The sequence below is a fragment of the Sceloporus occidentalis genome, unplaced genomic scaffold, assembly GCF_023333645.1.
Source record: "Sceloporus occidentalis isolate IW3139 unplaced genomic scaffold, rSceOcc1.0.p SCAF_5, whole genome shotgun sequence".
Taxonomy (NCBI): Eukaryota; Metazoa; Chordata; class Lepidosauria; order Squamata; family Phrynosomatidae; genus Sceloporus; species Sceloporus occidentalis.
In genome coordinates, this window is record NW_028316985.1 from 111,174,062 (window position 1) to 111,191,073 (window position 17,012).

Sequence of the window (17,012 nt, forward strand, 5' to 3'; positions counted from 1 at the left end):
AGAAGAATCAGTCTAATCTCAATACCAGGAAAATATTAGACTAGATTATACAGGAGTTTGTCTGCAAATTTCTCAATGACAATGCAGTGATCAGTAATTAGCATGGTTTTGTCATGAACAAATCCTGTCAAACTAATCTCCCCTGTCCCCCAATCAGGTCAGTAGGTTAGCAGGTGGTGGAAATGCTATGGATGTCATTCATCTGGATTTCAGCAAAGCAGTTGATAAACTTCCCCTTAATATTTTGATTAGCAAGCTATTTAAATGTGGAAAAAAGGGTAACCCTGTGAAGAGGATCCATAATTGGTTAAAAAAACTGTGCTTAAATAGTTGTCATCAATGGTTCTATCCTAAAGCCATTAGTCTACAACATTTGTATCAATGGCTTAGATGATGGGATGAAGGTGATCCTTATCAAATGTGCAGGCAACACAAAACTGGAAGGGTGGTTAACACATTGGAAGATAGGAACAGAATTAAAAAGGACCTAAATAAGCTAGAAAATTGGGCAGCAATAAAATTCAAAAGATACAAATACAAAATTTTACAATTATGCTAAAATATCCAAATGCACACATATAGGATGGAGAATATATGGTTTAGCAGTGCTAATGCAAAAAGGACATTGGGATTATTGTTGATCATAAATTGAACCTGATCCAGCAGTGTGATGCTCCAAGAAAGAAAGTGAATGCTATCTAAGACCCGTTACAGATGGGCAAAATGTGGCGTGGCAGCGGCAGTAGTAGGTTTAGGGAGTGCGCACCATGCAGATGCTCGCTAACCCTAGCACGTGATGAGGGTGCAATCTTGGTGGCCTGCCGTCCACACAGGGGCCACCATGATTATGTCACACACACACCGCCTCCAAATGGAGCAGTGCTCCTGTGATGCCCTTGCGCCATCCCAAGCCGCTTATTGCAGCCTAGACATGGCGCTGGAAGGAGCTCTGAATTGGAACTCCTTCTGGGGGAACGCCTCATTCCCCTCAGCCTCTAAACGGCTGTGGGAACAAAGCCGGGAGAATGAAGTCAAGCTGCCCCTTTCTCTTCTGGCTGAAGCTCCCAGGCAGCTCCCAGGGTGTCCTCAAGGACACTCCTTTTCGGGACCAGGGAGGAGTGGCATTTTGCCGCTTCTCCCTGGTCCCAAAAAGTGCCTGATTTGGGCCTTTGGGCTGCTGCTGTGGCTGCCCTGGGCCCAATATGTGCCTCAGTGGAGGGGCGGTATGTATCCCACCAAAGGGGAGGTCTGTATCCTGACTTAGCCAACATTAATAGAAGTATAGATTCCATGCTGAGGGAAGTAATAGTCCCACTATAATTCTGCACTGGTTAGGCCTCATCTGCATTTTATGTTCACTTTTGCTCGCATCATTTAAAGAAGAATACAAACAAATTGGAGCATGTTCAGAGAAGGACCACAAGGATCATAAAACATATGAGGAACAAAACATATGAGGACGGGCATGTTCAGCTTTGCTAAAGAAAAGACTGGGGGGTGACACGACTGCATTCTTTAAATACCTTATGGACTGTCATAGAGATAATGTCAACTCCACACAAACTAAACTTGTAAGCCTTGAAGATTAGTATTTGAATTTCTTCCACTTCTACCAAAACAGCCATTAGATAATGAAGTTATAACTCTGTGTGTACCTGTCTGCATAAGGAGCACCCATATCACATGACACAAGAATGTCTCCTCAAAAAGATCTGTCCTATTTTTGTATTTTTCCCCTCCTCCCTGCACAAAAAAAATGTTTTTAAATGTCATGTAAGAATGACATTGGCAGAGGAAATAAATATCCAGCCCAGCCTAATAAAATCATATTCAAATTGCATCTTACATTTAGCATTTTTAATCAGAAATCCTCCACTAAAGTGAGGAAGATTTCTGTCTAATAAGGGACAGAAAGATCAGTGCTGTGAATCAGTTACCATTACTGCTGCAATAAAAAAAACCCTTCTGTCCATATGTTCAGTAGCACATTTTCTTTCTTAAGTTCTTTCTCGGTTCCCTCCTGCCACACTAGCATCATTTTTGCACTGCAAGTTAATGCTGCCTTGAATTATTAAATTTCTGCAGATAAAAGTACAAAATACATAGTATTCTTGGGCATGTTGTTGTTGTTGTTATGTGCCTTCAAGATGTACAGGATTCCAAAATGCTGCTGGATGGCAACCACCAACACCAACAGTGGAACTAGACAATGGACTTTATCACACCAACAATAAACCCAACTGCTCCCTAACAGGATACAGTCACCTTTTGGGTTGCTACTGGGAATTATTGTATGTAATTTGCTGTTGATGCTGCTGGGCGATTGCAACCCCATTGCAACCCAAGTCCCAGGCATGCTTCGGAGGTCCCTTTTCAAAGTCAGAAAGCTCCCAGCTTGGAAAAACTGCCTCCAAAGTGCACCTGGGGTGCCACTGGGTTGCAATCGCCTGGCAATATTGGCAGCAAATTACATGCAATAATTTGCAGTAGCAACCCAAGAGGCAACTGTATCCCATTGGAGAGCAGTTGGGGTTTTTGTTGATGCAATAAGGTCCTATGTAGTTTAGGGTAGAGCAAATTCTGCTCTTTGGATGTTTTTGGGTTACAGCTACCATAAGATCTAGTCAGCAAAGCCAATGGTGAAAGATGAGAGAACTGCAGTCCAACAACAACTGAAGGAGCAAACATTTCCCATCTCTGATTTATATTTAAGCCCAAATTAGCATGTTTTACTCCTGTCTCTCTTATGAATGCTGAAAACATTAGTGAACAATAAAAGATGATGATGTTAACCAAAGCAAGAAGCTTGTATTTTAAGTTCAGACATCTTTGTTATGAAAAGAAACAAAAATGTCAATAGTTTATGAACCATGTATATTCTTTCAGATCTGATTATTCTTTCCTGCATGAAGCTCATACAATGTTACTTCCAGTTGTTTCAGTCTGGATAGCCTTCAAATATCTGTTAAGAATGCCAATTAGGTGATCATTTTAGAGCCTAAGCTATCTTATGCTAATTCTTTTTCCTTGCAGTTGTAAGTTTATTAATAAACAATATGTGTTTCATTTTCTGTTGCATTAATATTTTACATTGAAAACTGCAGTCACAGCAAGTTTGTAGCAAATCCTTTCAAGCTATAATTTAAATGAAAGAATGAAAAAGGTATTTGGATTCCTTTGAATCCATAAAAAAGCTCAAGGTAATATATTTAGGATTAGTCTAGAAAGTTGGATGAAATGAAAATCCCCAGACAGGCCTCCATTTATTTCTAATGTTTTGCTCTGCTTTGCTTGATACAAGAAAAGTTGTATTTACAGCATGACCAATCAAAAACTTAGACAGAGGAACTCTCATTTAGGGATAGTCCTTGGGTTTGGTAGAAAGTCAGTTTCAGACTCTTTTCTTCTCATTCCAGCTATTCCAGTTACTGCATGATAACTATGATGATCTAATATGCATTGTCAAGTTGGCATAGTTTTGAAAACCGCCTTCCAAATTCTTGACCTGTCCAGCACGCATAAGTAGGGAAGTGTATTAAAGCAGATCAAAGTCTGAAGTCCAAGGGGAATTGGGCAAAACGAGATCAGTACAAATGATTGCCAAAGTGAAGCAGCTCTCTATGTAGAGCGAACAGAACTAAAGCTGGACCCTATTCAAAGCTTCATTCAAGCTTCACTTTGGAAAGGCAAATTGTCATGTTTGGAAGTGTGAGAGTCATGAGTGGATCTCTCAAGCAGAGTGGTCATTTGGCAAGATAGAAGCTGTACAACTACCAATTTCATGTCTGGTCATCCCCTCACCTACAGGCTCTAGCAGAGAAAGGAACAAATTTATATTTGCTGTAAAACATATACAATAGTCTATTAAAACTTATTCATACAAATCCAATGGAGGAAAGAGGAAAGAGCAATGAGAAGGCAGAACGTGGGTGTGGAGCTGAGTGACTGGTAGACCATCTTATCCTAGATTGCTTAATTTTATAATAATAATAATAATAATAATAATAATAATAATAATAATAAATTTATTTATATCCCACTTTTCCAGGGTAGATCAAAGCGGGTTACAGCAAAGCAAAAGGAATTTTATGAACTCAGTAACTGCTGTGTTTTGGGAAGAAGGATGGTGAAGGATCTATTTTCTGCATGGTCCTCATGATCTCTTCCAACACTGTGATTCTATGATTTCAACGCAGAAATATCAATCCATATGAAGACATATTTTTATGTGCCAATAATACTGGGTTTTTGTGTGTGCAAATCAGCCATGTGCAAATTATAAACAGAATGAGTACCCAACTGTAGCATTTTCTATTCTGGAAACAGCACCTGCCTTGAATCCCATTGTGGGAGAAAGGCAGGATAGAAATCCTTGGAATGAATAAATCAAAATCCTCTGACCATAAATTAATATTTTTGTTTTGAAATATTATTAGCATCATCATCATCATCATCATTTCCACACACACACACAAATGCTGATCTCTGTATAAAACAACCATGTGCCAATTTTGTGTGGAATAAATCTGAATTACAAAAATTCTCATCAGTACAGGATTCCTCTCATCAGGGTTCTCACCTCTTGGAAAACTTGTTTTTGAAATTCTGAATTTTTAAGCATGTAAAGGTTGTCCATATGTCAAAATTGTCTCTTGCCTTAGGTGAAACACCCAATTTTCTGAGAATGTAGAGCAGTGAACTACAGAAAAACATAGAAGGGTTTACATTATCAAGGCCAAAAAATTATTTTAGATGGTAAACTAGATTTGTGACAAGTCAGTTGAGACCAAATTGTGTAGCATTATATAATGGTTGAAGAGAAATGAATATTGGACACCTTTTATAGCAGGGAGGAGGAAAAGAGACCCATACTCATTGGATGTGTGTAATGAACACATGATACTGGATTGTGGCCATTATCATGCAGGTATGAATGAGCTAAAAATCAATTTAACAATTTCCTCAAGAATTTGATCAAATTATAATTATATGCATGGTTGCTGATAATTGCAAAATCATACTGATCATCATGTCACTGTCAGTGGGAGTTAAAACCTTTGAGTGTTACTTTGAGACAGCTTTTAAAACCATCTTAATTGGGGGGTTTTGTCCTTCCACTGTGTAAATCCCATAGAAATTATAGTAAGTGCCAATTGTTACTGAGACTAGTGAAAAAGAATAATACAATATGTACAATTCAGCCAAAATTACGGACTTTTCAACTTCACTGGTGGAGCCAAATGCATAACTTAATGTCTCTTGCTGAGATTAATGAAACTTTTTTGCTTGGTTTCAACTTTACTGATTCCATAGTTGGGCAGATAAGCCCATTACAGATGGGCAAAATGTGGCGTGGCGGCAGCGGTACTAGGGTTAGGGAGCGCACACCATGCAGACACACCCTAACCCTAGGTATTTCGTATGTCGAAATGGCGGTGCCCTGACTACACGGGTGCCGCCATTTTGACGCGACAGATGCTTAGCGTCTGCACATTGTGGCGTGCTTGTGACATCACAAGTGCGTCTTTTTGTGGAGTTTTTTGCCAGCGGGAAACCGCATGGTTTATCCGCTGCGGCTTCCCTCCGGTGGAAAAGGAGGTGCCGGCAAACCGCCCTTTTTGGGCGGTCTGTATCTTGCCCTAGCTGCTGATCTGATGACTGGATCTGTTCTAGGACCAAAACCCGCACAGGTTGTTAGTAGAAAGTAACTAAAGAAGCTACTACAGTATGATTGAAAAGTAGTTCTGTAGCAGAATTTGTCTAAAGTATATTTTGAAAGGTTCTTCATGGCTACTATAATCCTTAAGCAGCACTACTTGATTTGGTTTAAATCTTTTTTTTTTTAAATGAACCATTTTCATGTAAATAAATTCATGTTTTAGAAAATGGTGTAGAAATGACCTGATTATGTCAAGGAGGGAAAAACACATTAGCTGACTATTCCATATGTTTTTGCCTGCTATTTTACATCAGTATCTTGTGTGTACCAAAACAACTGTCTTGTGGTGAAGGCATTATTAGTTCCACACAGATGAAGAGATGTCACATTAGCTTTTTAAATGTTTCTATTTTTTTATTTAAAAGATGCAAACAGGAGGAAAGAACTGAAACAGCTTGTTTTCCAAAAGTGTGTGCTAAGTGAGGCTTCTGTTTCTCACTTCCTGATGACTGATGAAAGATCTATTTTTGCTCATTTAAAAATATTTTTTAAAATGTTGTAGATAATTTATTTATAATATTTCACTGGGAATGTTAGTGTATGTAAAAGACTATTTATGCATTGCATGCTATTTTATTCTTAATAGTATTCTCTATAGTCCACCAACAGGGGGAAAGAGTCTAGGGAATAACAGTTCCCTCACAGTGGTTGAAACTAACAAGACTTGAATTTCAACATGCCTGTTTTTTCTACTCGTGAATCTGGAAATAACAATATATCCAGGGTCAATATCTCATCTCGTCATTTTACACATTTGATACTTCACATGGTTTTGAAAAAGCATTTCCTGAATTTATACAGTTCCTTGGATTAGGGGCTGCTTAACACATCTATGTTCATTCTTCGATGACTGGACCAACATGGGATATCTGGCACATGCAAGTGGTCTCCACATATATAAAACTAATTACTGAATTTTAACATAATCTCTAATACCAGTAGAATATAGTCACACATTCACTGCTAGTTTTGTTATTGATTGTCATCAAGTTGACTTCAACGTATGATGACACTCTGAAGCAGAGACCTCTAAATCACTCTGTTATCAGCGGACATGATCAGGTCTTGCAGAGTCAGAGCAGTAGCTTCCTTGATTAAGAGTGTTGACCTGGACTGCAATCTTCCTCATTTCCTACTGCTTTCTATATTAAAGGTAAAGGTAAAGGTAGTCCTGTGATATGAATGTCTAGTCATAACCGACTGTAGGAGGTGGTGCTCATCTTCGTTACTAAGTTGAAGAGCTAGCGTTGTCCAAGGACTGGTCTGGTGGTTATGTAGTTAGTATGATTGCACCAAATACTGTTACCTTCCCACTAAAGTACAATCTACTTGTATTGCTCGGGCCACGAACTGCCGACCTTCAGATCTTCCCATCCTCTGAACTGGCATCTTAACCACTAAGCCACAACACCCCCCTCTAAGCTTTCTATGTTACCAAGCATCATTGTCTTTTCCACTGAGTCATGTCATCTCATGACATGGCCAGAGTATGACAATCTGAGTTTAGTCATCTTGGTCTCTACGGAGAGTTCAGGCTTGATCTGCTCCCATATTATTTTATTTCTCTTTCTGCCAGTCCATGACATCTGCTAGGCATATAAAAGTTGAACATTTTTTAAAAAATAAAAGTTTCCTGTATAATAAATCGATGAACTTTTGCTTAAAAACAAATAAAAAAGTGTTAATTCCCCTAAGTTTTTTTTTTAAAAGGTCACCCTGAAATCAAAAATTTGTATTACAGTTTTAGTGCATACAAGGTATATTATGTAGGGTAGTATATATTGTATAACTGGCTATACAAGTATACAATATACACAATTATATTCAATTATTCATATATTTACAATTTATATATTTATAAAACTCCGATTTTGAGCTTTATAAACATGATTTAAAAGGTTTAGAACATGTTTAAACCTGGTGTTTTTTTTTAAATTTCTTTAATAGTGTAAAGCAATGTCGCACATGAAGAGTTATAATACCATACAGAAGAACAAACATACTTGGACCAAAAATCTTGTTCAATTTCAGCAGTCACATAAAAAAAAGGTTAGAGAAGTATGATGAAATGAAAACTCAGTTTGTTAATGGTATAGATAAAATCGTAGATATATCAGGATGGAGAGACAATATGAAGTTTTTGTTTCATTAAACACAGGTTTTCTGATTCTATGAAGAAAAATGTAATTTTCCTTTCATCAGCCATCACAAAATCCCAAACATCAGTAATGCCAGGTGGAATTCAAGAGCAATTCTTGCTATCCTGGCATTTATTTTCATACTATCAACAAGACCTAATTTGCAGAAAGTTTGCAGATTTATTTCATATGAACGGGCAGATTATTGGTTCATAGACCAAATATATAATGAAAGTGATTTTGCAAACTTGTCTGCAGTAATGACACTTTACAATAAAGCTCTGCAAACATTGATGAATCACTGGAAACAGGAGCCATCAGTTATAGAAATACCAACAAGTAATCAGTGTACAGAAAGAGCTATTAAAGTGATGCAAGAATTGTATGAAGTTTGCAAAGACAAGGACAAACTGCAACTACGGTTCATCTTAAGTAATAAGAAAGTCCATTCCATTTTTATTCTTTTAGATTATGCTATTTATGTAACTATTTTAATTGTTGAATTGTCATTATTTCTAAGGGTGGGAGGGTTTAGCAGTTAGTGCAACCTTTTATTGTGCTTTTGTATTTTTATTTATGTTGTAATCACGCCTCAATCCAGAGGGAGAAGTGGGAAATATAAATAAATACATATTATTAATAATATTATAAATGAAAATGTTGGTTTTTGTAAAGGTATAGTGTTTAAATGCTTATAGTACAACAGTACATGTTTGTTATGTTATAAATAAATAGGCTACTATGTTGTTTCTATGGGAAAATCATGTATTCCATTCTTTTTAATTTGAGGGTGATCTTTTTTTTAAGACAGCTAAGAATTAATAGGTTTTTAATGGTTTTTACAAAAAAGTTCAAGAAAAAAATGATACAGGAATATGAGGTTGTGAAACTTTCATACCCCTCTGCAGACTCTCTTACAGCAGATCAATGTATAAATAATTCAGCACAAGAAATCAAGCAGTGTATGTGTAAACCAGACTAGTATCTAGCATCTAATACTGTGAACTTGGAGACAGGAAGGCTCCCATCAGTGCTTTACCTGCATGAACTCATTTGTAGGTTGTAGGACTCATTCTATTACTGCATTTTCAGCTCTATAGGCCTTCCACAACTTCTGCATTTTGAAGCCTGAGCCTCAAATGGTCGAACCCCTTCCCCAAAATGTGCCTCCCATAATCCCTAGTGTGTGGTAAAGCAATTTGAAACTGAAAAAGTAAAAGGTTTTAAAATGTGTATGCAGTGCACCATGGAAAGGAGGTGCACCAGTCCAACGTCCCAGTGAGTTAGGTTTGCATTATTTGACAGTTGCCCATCCCTATACTAGAGTGTGGCAGAATGTGAGACATTGAAATATAGTTTACGAGTTTGTCCATTCCCTGAACCACTTCCCAAGGTGATCTCATTAACTCACCCCCAACCCCTGTCTCACATAAGGCTGATTCATGCTTGCTTACTCCTCAGTGTATCTCAGTGAGCATTGATGTGTAGATATAATGTCCATCTTAGAACTGCCAGTGACATTAGTTCCAAGAGGACTCCTCTGTCCATCTTTCTCCTATAGGAATTTTAACAGCTCCATACTGAGACTGAAATAGTGGGGGGATGCAAAGTCCAAAACAGACAGAATATGAAAAGAAACTGGGAAATGAATAAAAGGGCTAGTTCCTTATTTTGAGTGGCGGAAGGGGGTGGACGGTGGTTGGGATGTAGATTTTCAAGCTAATCCCTGCTGAGAATATAAAGAATTAAATTATCACCATCTTGCATCAATCACAAACACAGTAGGTAGCCTTGGGCCAGCCATAACCTCGGCCTTTGCCTTTAAGCTGTAATATGGGGCAATAATACTTAAAGGATTACTGAGATAAATGAAGGTAAGGAGTTTTGTGAATTAATTTGGAACATCAGTGACTGTGTACTAACTGGATGAATCCTAATCCAGACAAAAGGCAAGTTTGCCTAGTGATCCAAATTTATTTTCTCAATTATAGCATTTTAACCCAGGATGGTTTACAGAAAATTAATGGTAATACAAATAAAACCACAGAAAAGACATAAGCAAGCATATAACAGAGTTACTGTTAAAATGTAATCCATAGATCTAAAATAATTTAAAAAGGCAAAGGTAAATAAAACAGCATACGATTGAAAATGCCTGCAGTCACTTCCAAAATGCCCATTGGAATACAGTAGTTTTTACTTGCTGTGAGTATGGAGGGAGCCATCCTAGCCACTCTAGGAAGTAGCTAGCCTGGGAGCATCCACTAAGAAGACATTATTCTACTTACCAGACATTCCTGTGACACCGGTGGGGCTGAGACAAGATTCTCCCTTGGTGTCAGGATTGGCAAACTCAGTTCCCAGTAACCAAGAAAGCATCTTAGATGGTAGAGAACAAAAGAGCTTTATTTATTTCAGATATTGAGACAGCAGATACCCATTTAAGATTTTTGTCAGGAGTGAAGGTCCGTTTTCAAAATCATAGTATAAAAGTTCACATCATCCAACCCCACCTGTCATGCCCAGCCTGGAGGATGGCTTGGAGGACTCAGAGGATGAGCTAGAGCCCCTGAGACCTGAACCTGTAATGGAGGAGCCAGAGCCCCTGGGGCTTGAACCTGTAACAGAGGAGCCAGAGGCTGGCCCTAGTTCTGCTGGAGCAGAGTCTATGGCCCCTCCAGAGATTCAGCAGTCAAGTTTGCCTGGTGCCGAGGCTGTGGACACGGAGGAGGATCTGGGCAGTGTGCCTACCTTCAATGAGCGTCGAGCAGAAAGAGAGGGCCTTCGAAGATCTCGGAGGCTTTATCAGAAGCGTCTTCGTAATCAGACACAGCTGAAGGCCGGCTCCTTGCCTTCTTAAGCACCTAGAGCATGTGTGGTTCTTTGCCAGTGGATATCTGACTCTTTTAGAGGAAAGACTCTGTCTCTGGCTCTTTTGGCTTCTTGTCTTGACTACCCGGAAACCTTGACCTTGGACTGCTTTATCGACCTGCCTATCTGTTGCCCTGAACCTCGGACCGTCTGACAATTCTCTTGGTAATCCCTTTGGTAGAACTACTGTGAATCTCCAGAACTGTGTAGCTTACACTGACTTTGCTGTGCTGGGAGGGGGTTTGTTTGTTTGAGAACTAGCTGCCTTATCAGCCCTTTGGCTGCTTTCCCGGACACCACCCTACTTCTCACCTGACCGCAGTCTCCAGCCTTTTATCCTGATCAAAGCAACCTTTCAAGTTCTCCCCTTCTCTCTCCTGTGTTTATCATTCAATTGTCCTTATAGAGGAAGTAAAATATCCCTTCTTTACAACCTAGATCCTCTGGCAGGGAAGCCAGGTTCATAAAACAACAACAACAACAACATTTATTTATTTATTTGTATCCTGTATCTCCCTATTGGAGGATTGAGGTAACAGCAAACCTCAACAAATTACATAACAATAACAAAGCATAATTAAAACATTCCCTAATTCACCACCACCCTCCATACCCTCCCTCCCTCCATCCTTTAAAAGAGAATAAAATTAAACCAGAGTGGCTGTATTAAGAAGGGAGAGCAGTAGAGCAAGTAGACAGTTCTATTCTTTTATGAGGTCAGTCTGGGAAGACCTGCTGGAAGAGACCCATTTTTATCACCTTTTTAAAGGTGTCAAGGGATGTAATATGGTGGATCTCTTCCAGCAGATCATCCAATTTTTGGGAGTGGCAGCTGAGAAGGTCCTCTGGGAAGTTGCCACCAATCTTGCTTTCTTTGGCTGCAGTAGGTTCCTCTCAGAGGACCTGAGTGTGCAGGAAGGATTATATGGGAGGAGGTGTTCTCTCAAATATACTGGACCTAAGCCATGTAGGGCTTTATAGGTTATAACCAACAGCTTGTACTGTGCCTGGAAGCTAACTGGCAGCCAGTGTAATGATTTCAAAATAGGTGTAATATGGTTGAATTTTGATTTTTCTGTGACCAGTCTGGCTGCTATATTTTGAACAAGTTGCCCCATGTAGAGTGCATTGCAGAAATCAAGGCGAGAGTTTACCAGCGTGTGTACAACCATTTCTTCATCCTGTTCCATTTGCTTTGCTGTGCATTCCCATGCTCAGAATACATCTATAATTAATATACAAAACACTTTGATTTTAACCATCCTCCTGATACTCCACTCTGTTAGCACAATGTTTTATCAGTATATTATCATATATATCACTATCATGTACATCAACATCACTCCATGACAGAACCACGCATATGAGTCTGAAACCTGGATAGACTCACATAGGAAGATACATACTCATGTAGGAAGATATGGTTTACATATGCAACTTATAAATGAGCAGGTTTGCAATTTTGGATTCCTCCTACATTAGGTATTACCGGAAGCAGATATGGCCAACTTTTTTTTTACCAGCTCTTCTGAAGCTCTTTCCTTCTGTGAACTGGTCTTAGCACAATCACAAACACTTTGATCATATCTTCACTAAATTACAGTGACAGTGAACCAGATCTGTCTGTGCTTAAAACATCTCACTTTACTTGCTGACTCTTAGGGCTTTATCACATCAACCCTGCAGCCACACCAAAAAATTAAAATGGCAATGTATTGATTTTATTGCAATAATCATCACATTTGTTTTCTTTCTTGCGACTGAGGGCTGCTATCCCCATCATGCTCCCTTCCCATCCTCTCCCTCAACTCTGCCCCTCCTCCCTTGTGTCTTACTCTGCATAACTTGGTGGTTTTTGAATTTATTATTATTTTCAACTTTTTCACACATTTCTGGCCTTCTACAGTCTTGATTTAACCTTTTTAAAGCATTTTTAAAATGCTGAATACTGCAGTGCTCTAGAATTGCACACAAAAAACAGGAGAAATGTTTTAAAATAGAGAAGGGGAGGAGCTAGTGCCCAGGAATGGTTTTTCAAACCCAGGGTAATGTGCGATTGGTAGTTCATTCACAGGTTTCCCCTGTGAATGAAAAGAGATATCTGGAGGAGAGGGAAGATATGGGACGGAAGGACATCATGAGATCAGCATCGCTGATGCCACTTCCTTCCCAGGCAAATCATGGTTAAACTCCAGAGATGAGGGTTCTGACAAGTCCAGAGGAGGACATAGGTTTTAGGAGCTCCAGAAGAGAACTGTGGTTAAAGTCTAGAGTGAGGGGCTTTTAACAAATTAGTTACTCCAAGGGAGGGAGTTAATATAGTTAGCCTGAGTGCCAATACTATTAGCTTGTAGGCTAGGAATATAAGCAGGAAAGGACAGTGGGAGTGTCCTTGAGAATTAGTAACATTGATACTCTGTGGAGTGTTGAAGATTTGTAGCCAGTTAACATTCAAAAAGCCATTTTACCAACTCTACTAAATAATACAAGTGCCTGAGCCAATAACTGTTTATTTTGAAATTACTGAAGTAACACCTGTTTAAAACACCTGTTCAATACAGTTAAGTTTTTATTTCAACCAAAGCATGTTTCCAGTTTAAATAATACGTAATCCACGTTACCATCATTATGAAATTTTTTAAAACAATGATTTTTTTTAAAAAGTCTGCTTCAGTTTGGGTACCCAATGTCACATTATTATTTTGGTGGCAGTCATATTAGTGTGCATTTCACATCAACGTGACATAAAATTTGGTGACAGCAGCGGGATAATAAGGCCCAGCGTGCTGTCATCTAAAGAGTATAATAGCTACAGCAAAAGCCATCCAGGCTCTATTTTTAAAAGACAAATTAAAGGAAGTCCACACCTTCTGAAGTAGTCCATACTATTGTCTTCCAATCAGAAAGTTTTGTTTTGTTTTTCCTGAAGCACATTTCTTGTAATTTAAATCCATTCTTTTGAGTATTACCCTCTGGAGTAGCAGAAAACAAGCACTTTCCAATTTCCATGTGACAGACATTCCAATATTTGAAAATGGCTGTCATTTCTCAGTCTTCTCCAATCTAAATATAACCAACTTCCTCATCAATTCCTGTCAGGGCTTGGTTTCCAGATCATTTACCACTTTGGTTGCCTTCCTCTTTATATATTCTAACTTCCCAATCTCAGTTTTAAATGATGGTGCCCACACTGAACACTGTATTCTCAGTGAGATCTGACCAAGCATAATAGAGCAAAATCAACAGTAAACCTTATCCATTTTCTCAAACTCAGCCAGGCAGAAATGCCTTTGAAAAGTGCTTGGAAGCTGTAGTTAGCTGAAAGTGCAGCATTGATGAGATACCACAGAGGAACATATAAAACCAAGATTTAATCAATATAACATTTTACTGAATTGTTGAACAACATTAATCTCCAATCCACTGTTTTAGCCACAGTGGGCAAGGTTCAGTCAATGGCCTTATGTGACCCTTGAATACTCTGTTTGTGGGTCTCAAACCTTTCAGACCATACAGTCCTTTTTTTTGAAACCCTCCATATGTTGCAGGGCCCTGCTGTACTACTAAGACAAAACAGAAGTCAACTTGTACCCACTTAAAAATAAATAAATAAATGGTTTGTTATGCACTCCCCACATAGTCTTGATGAAGAAAATTAGCAGTAGTTTATCTCCAGTACCAACTCAGTATTTTTGGAGTTCAGTGCTTATTCTAGATTTGGAATTCTTAACAGACTCTTATTTCATTATACGTACATAATTTCTCCCTAAAGATCTTCCAAAGACTTCCTAATCTCAGAAAGAATCTAGTATAAGACTTGATGCATTAGATTATTCCTATTAATCAGAGAGTACAAAGGTACCCACAAGTGAGTGTGTGTATTTGTGTGCACGCACGTATTCATGTGCAAGTATCAAAAATAGTTTTGGATTTTGTCTAGTAAAGCCAATGCATAGACAGTCAAAGGAATGTCTTCTTGTAGATCTCATACATAAGGACCAGCTGAACCTTTGTGAAGACTTTACAAAAACTAAAACAACATTGTTGATAAGAACTGAAACCTGATTGCACTGCTCCACCTCTTAGTACTGTCTATTGCAATTGGAATTGCTTTCGCCATTTTCTTTGAGTAGGCTGGCAGGAGTCTTGAAAACATGAACTAGAGTCATGGAAATATAATTGTGTTCAACAATCTCCCATTCTTGAATAAGATTCCGAACACAAAAGAAAAGATTTCACTTACTGAGATTGTCCAAGAGAGCGTTCTTAGATCTTTACCACAAGTTCAGCATCTTTAATATCCAGAGGTACCCCCAGGTTCTTCCTTCAGATGTTTTTTTAAAGTACCTTTTTATTAAGAATTCATGTGGCTGTTATAGTTGTCTGCTTTTTAAAATCCAATAAAGCTTCCCATGAGCAATCCATTATGCTGCTAATCTGTATTTAAATTGCAAAGTTGTTTAAGGTCATTGTTACTCTAAGCTTTCTGCTGAAATGTTATATTGGCTTCTGGCTACACAGAGTTGCTGACAGAAATCTCAGCAGCACCCACAGGAGGATAAAAGCCCAGCAACTCTTAGGCTGCAACATGGTCTCTGTGAATATAAAAAGAGGCAAGCCTGTTTGAAATATAGAACTCTTTATGATCAAAGGAAAGGGGACAGGCAGCCACTTGATGACTGTGATCTTAAACAGGCTAAATGATATGTCCACCATAAAAGAGATGATGGTAAAACACCTTTTTAAAGGCTTAACAGTTTTAAATTTTGTAAAGCTGCCATTCAGCAGCCAGCTTGCTGTTTGCGAATGTGCTAGGAGCTAGAATCTAAATGGGTTCAGATGATAACTATTATTGACTCTGGTGTACTATTAAGGCAGCAGTGAATGCTTTGAATCACACTCTGAAATGCCTCTGTCAGTCAGAGATCAGTTGTGTGGATTTGGATGATGTTTGGAACAAGCAACACAGCATAACGGCATGAATCTCTCTGGAAGCAGTAATTGATTGGGACAGCTTTATCCCCCCAGATACTTTCTTTTGGAGGGTGGGAGAAGGATTTTCAAAAAAAAGCTGAAAAGCTCACCTGGATATATTCCTGATTAAACTGTCCTCTGCTCCCAAATCAATATATAGCGATGACTTTTGCAATTGTTACACCAAAACTTTTATAATTAAGAAATGGTAGCAATAGAAAGAGTTATCCTTCAAAGACAAAGGCTAGAACACAGCTACCTAATACATAAACCCCTTTATTAATTCTTTATAAAAATGAGTTATAAACTCATTTATTTCTTTTAAAAATCAGTAAAAACTAAATAAATAAACTGATCAATCACAGGACTAGCATACAATCTAAAGATAATCACTGAAGTATATAAAGACCATACAAAGAACAGATTTCCACTACTAAACCTATTGATTGGGAAGTAGAAGAACTGTGGAACATAACCATGGATATTGTCTGAGAATAGTGCAAACACACACACACACACACACACACACACACTGTGATCTGTAGTCAAAACAGAGTCAGTGTGGTATAGTGGTTTGACTGTTGAACTCTGGAGACCAAGGTTTGAAGCACTGCTCAGTTATAGAAAGTCACTGGATAACTCTCCCCCTCTGAAAAAATCTTGCAATGATAGGTTCACCTTAGGGTTGATATAGGTTGGAAATTACTTGAAGGGACACAACAATAACAAGTCAAAATAAAAGAAAAACTTCATCTGATGGCTGATGAAGCTCTTTATACCATTAAGGTTTAGTGAGAAACAAAAGTAAAAGGTGACAAAAATAGAGTCAGAATGCTGAGTGCAGCTATTTACTGTTTTGTGCATAGTGACAGATAACTATTATAATAAATCAGTGACAAAAACATAGTAAAAAGATCAACTGAAAAGTAGTGAAAAGCATGTTAAAAGCAGAAAACAGTAATGGGACAAGCTCCATGTGCTGTGAGATATCCATAGAGACAATGCACTCTCCAAAACACAGGACCATTGAATACTCAGTGGTCCTGTGTTTTGGAGAACATTCTCAGTTACAGTGAATTCTGTTGTTAGTCCCTGAAACAGGTTTTTTCTCATTGAGTTCAAAACATGTTAGGCTTTTTAAAACAAACAAACAGTTGACCATCTCAGAGTATGGCTCCTTACTGTTTTTTATTTGTTTGTTTGTTTTTTCCATACAGAAAATAGAACAGGATACTTTAGCCCTGAACAGACTGGCGAAAAGCGCTGGCCTGTGGGCGGAGTAAGGACTGAGCATCCGCACACTCCAAGCC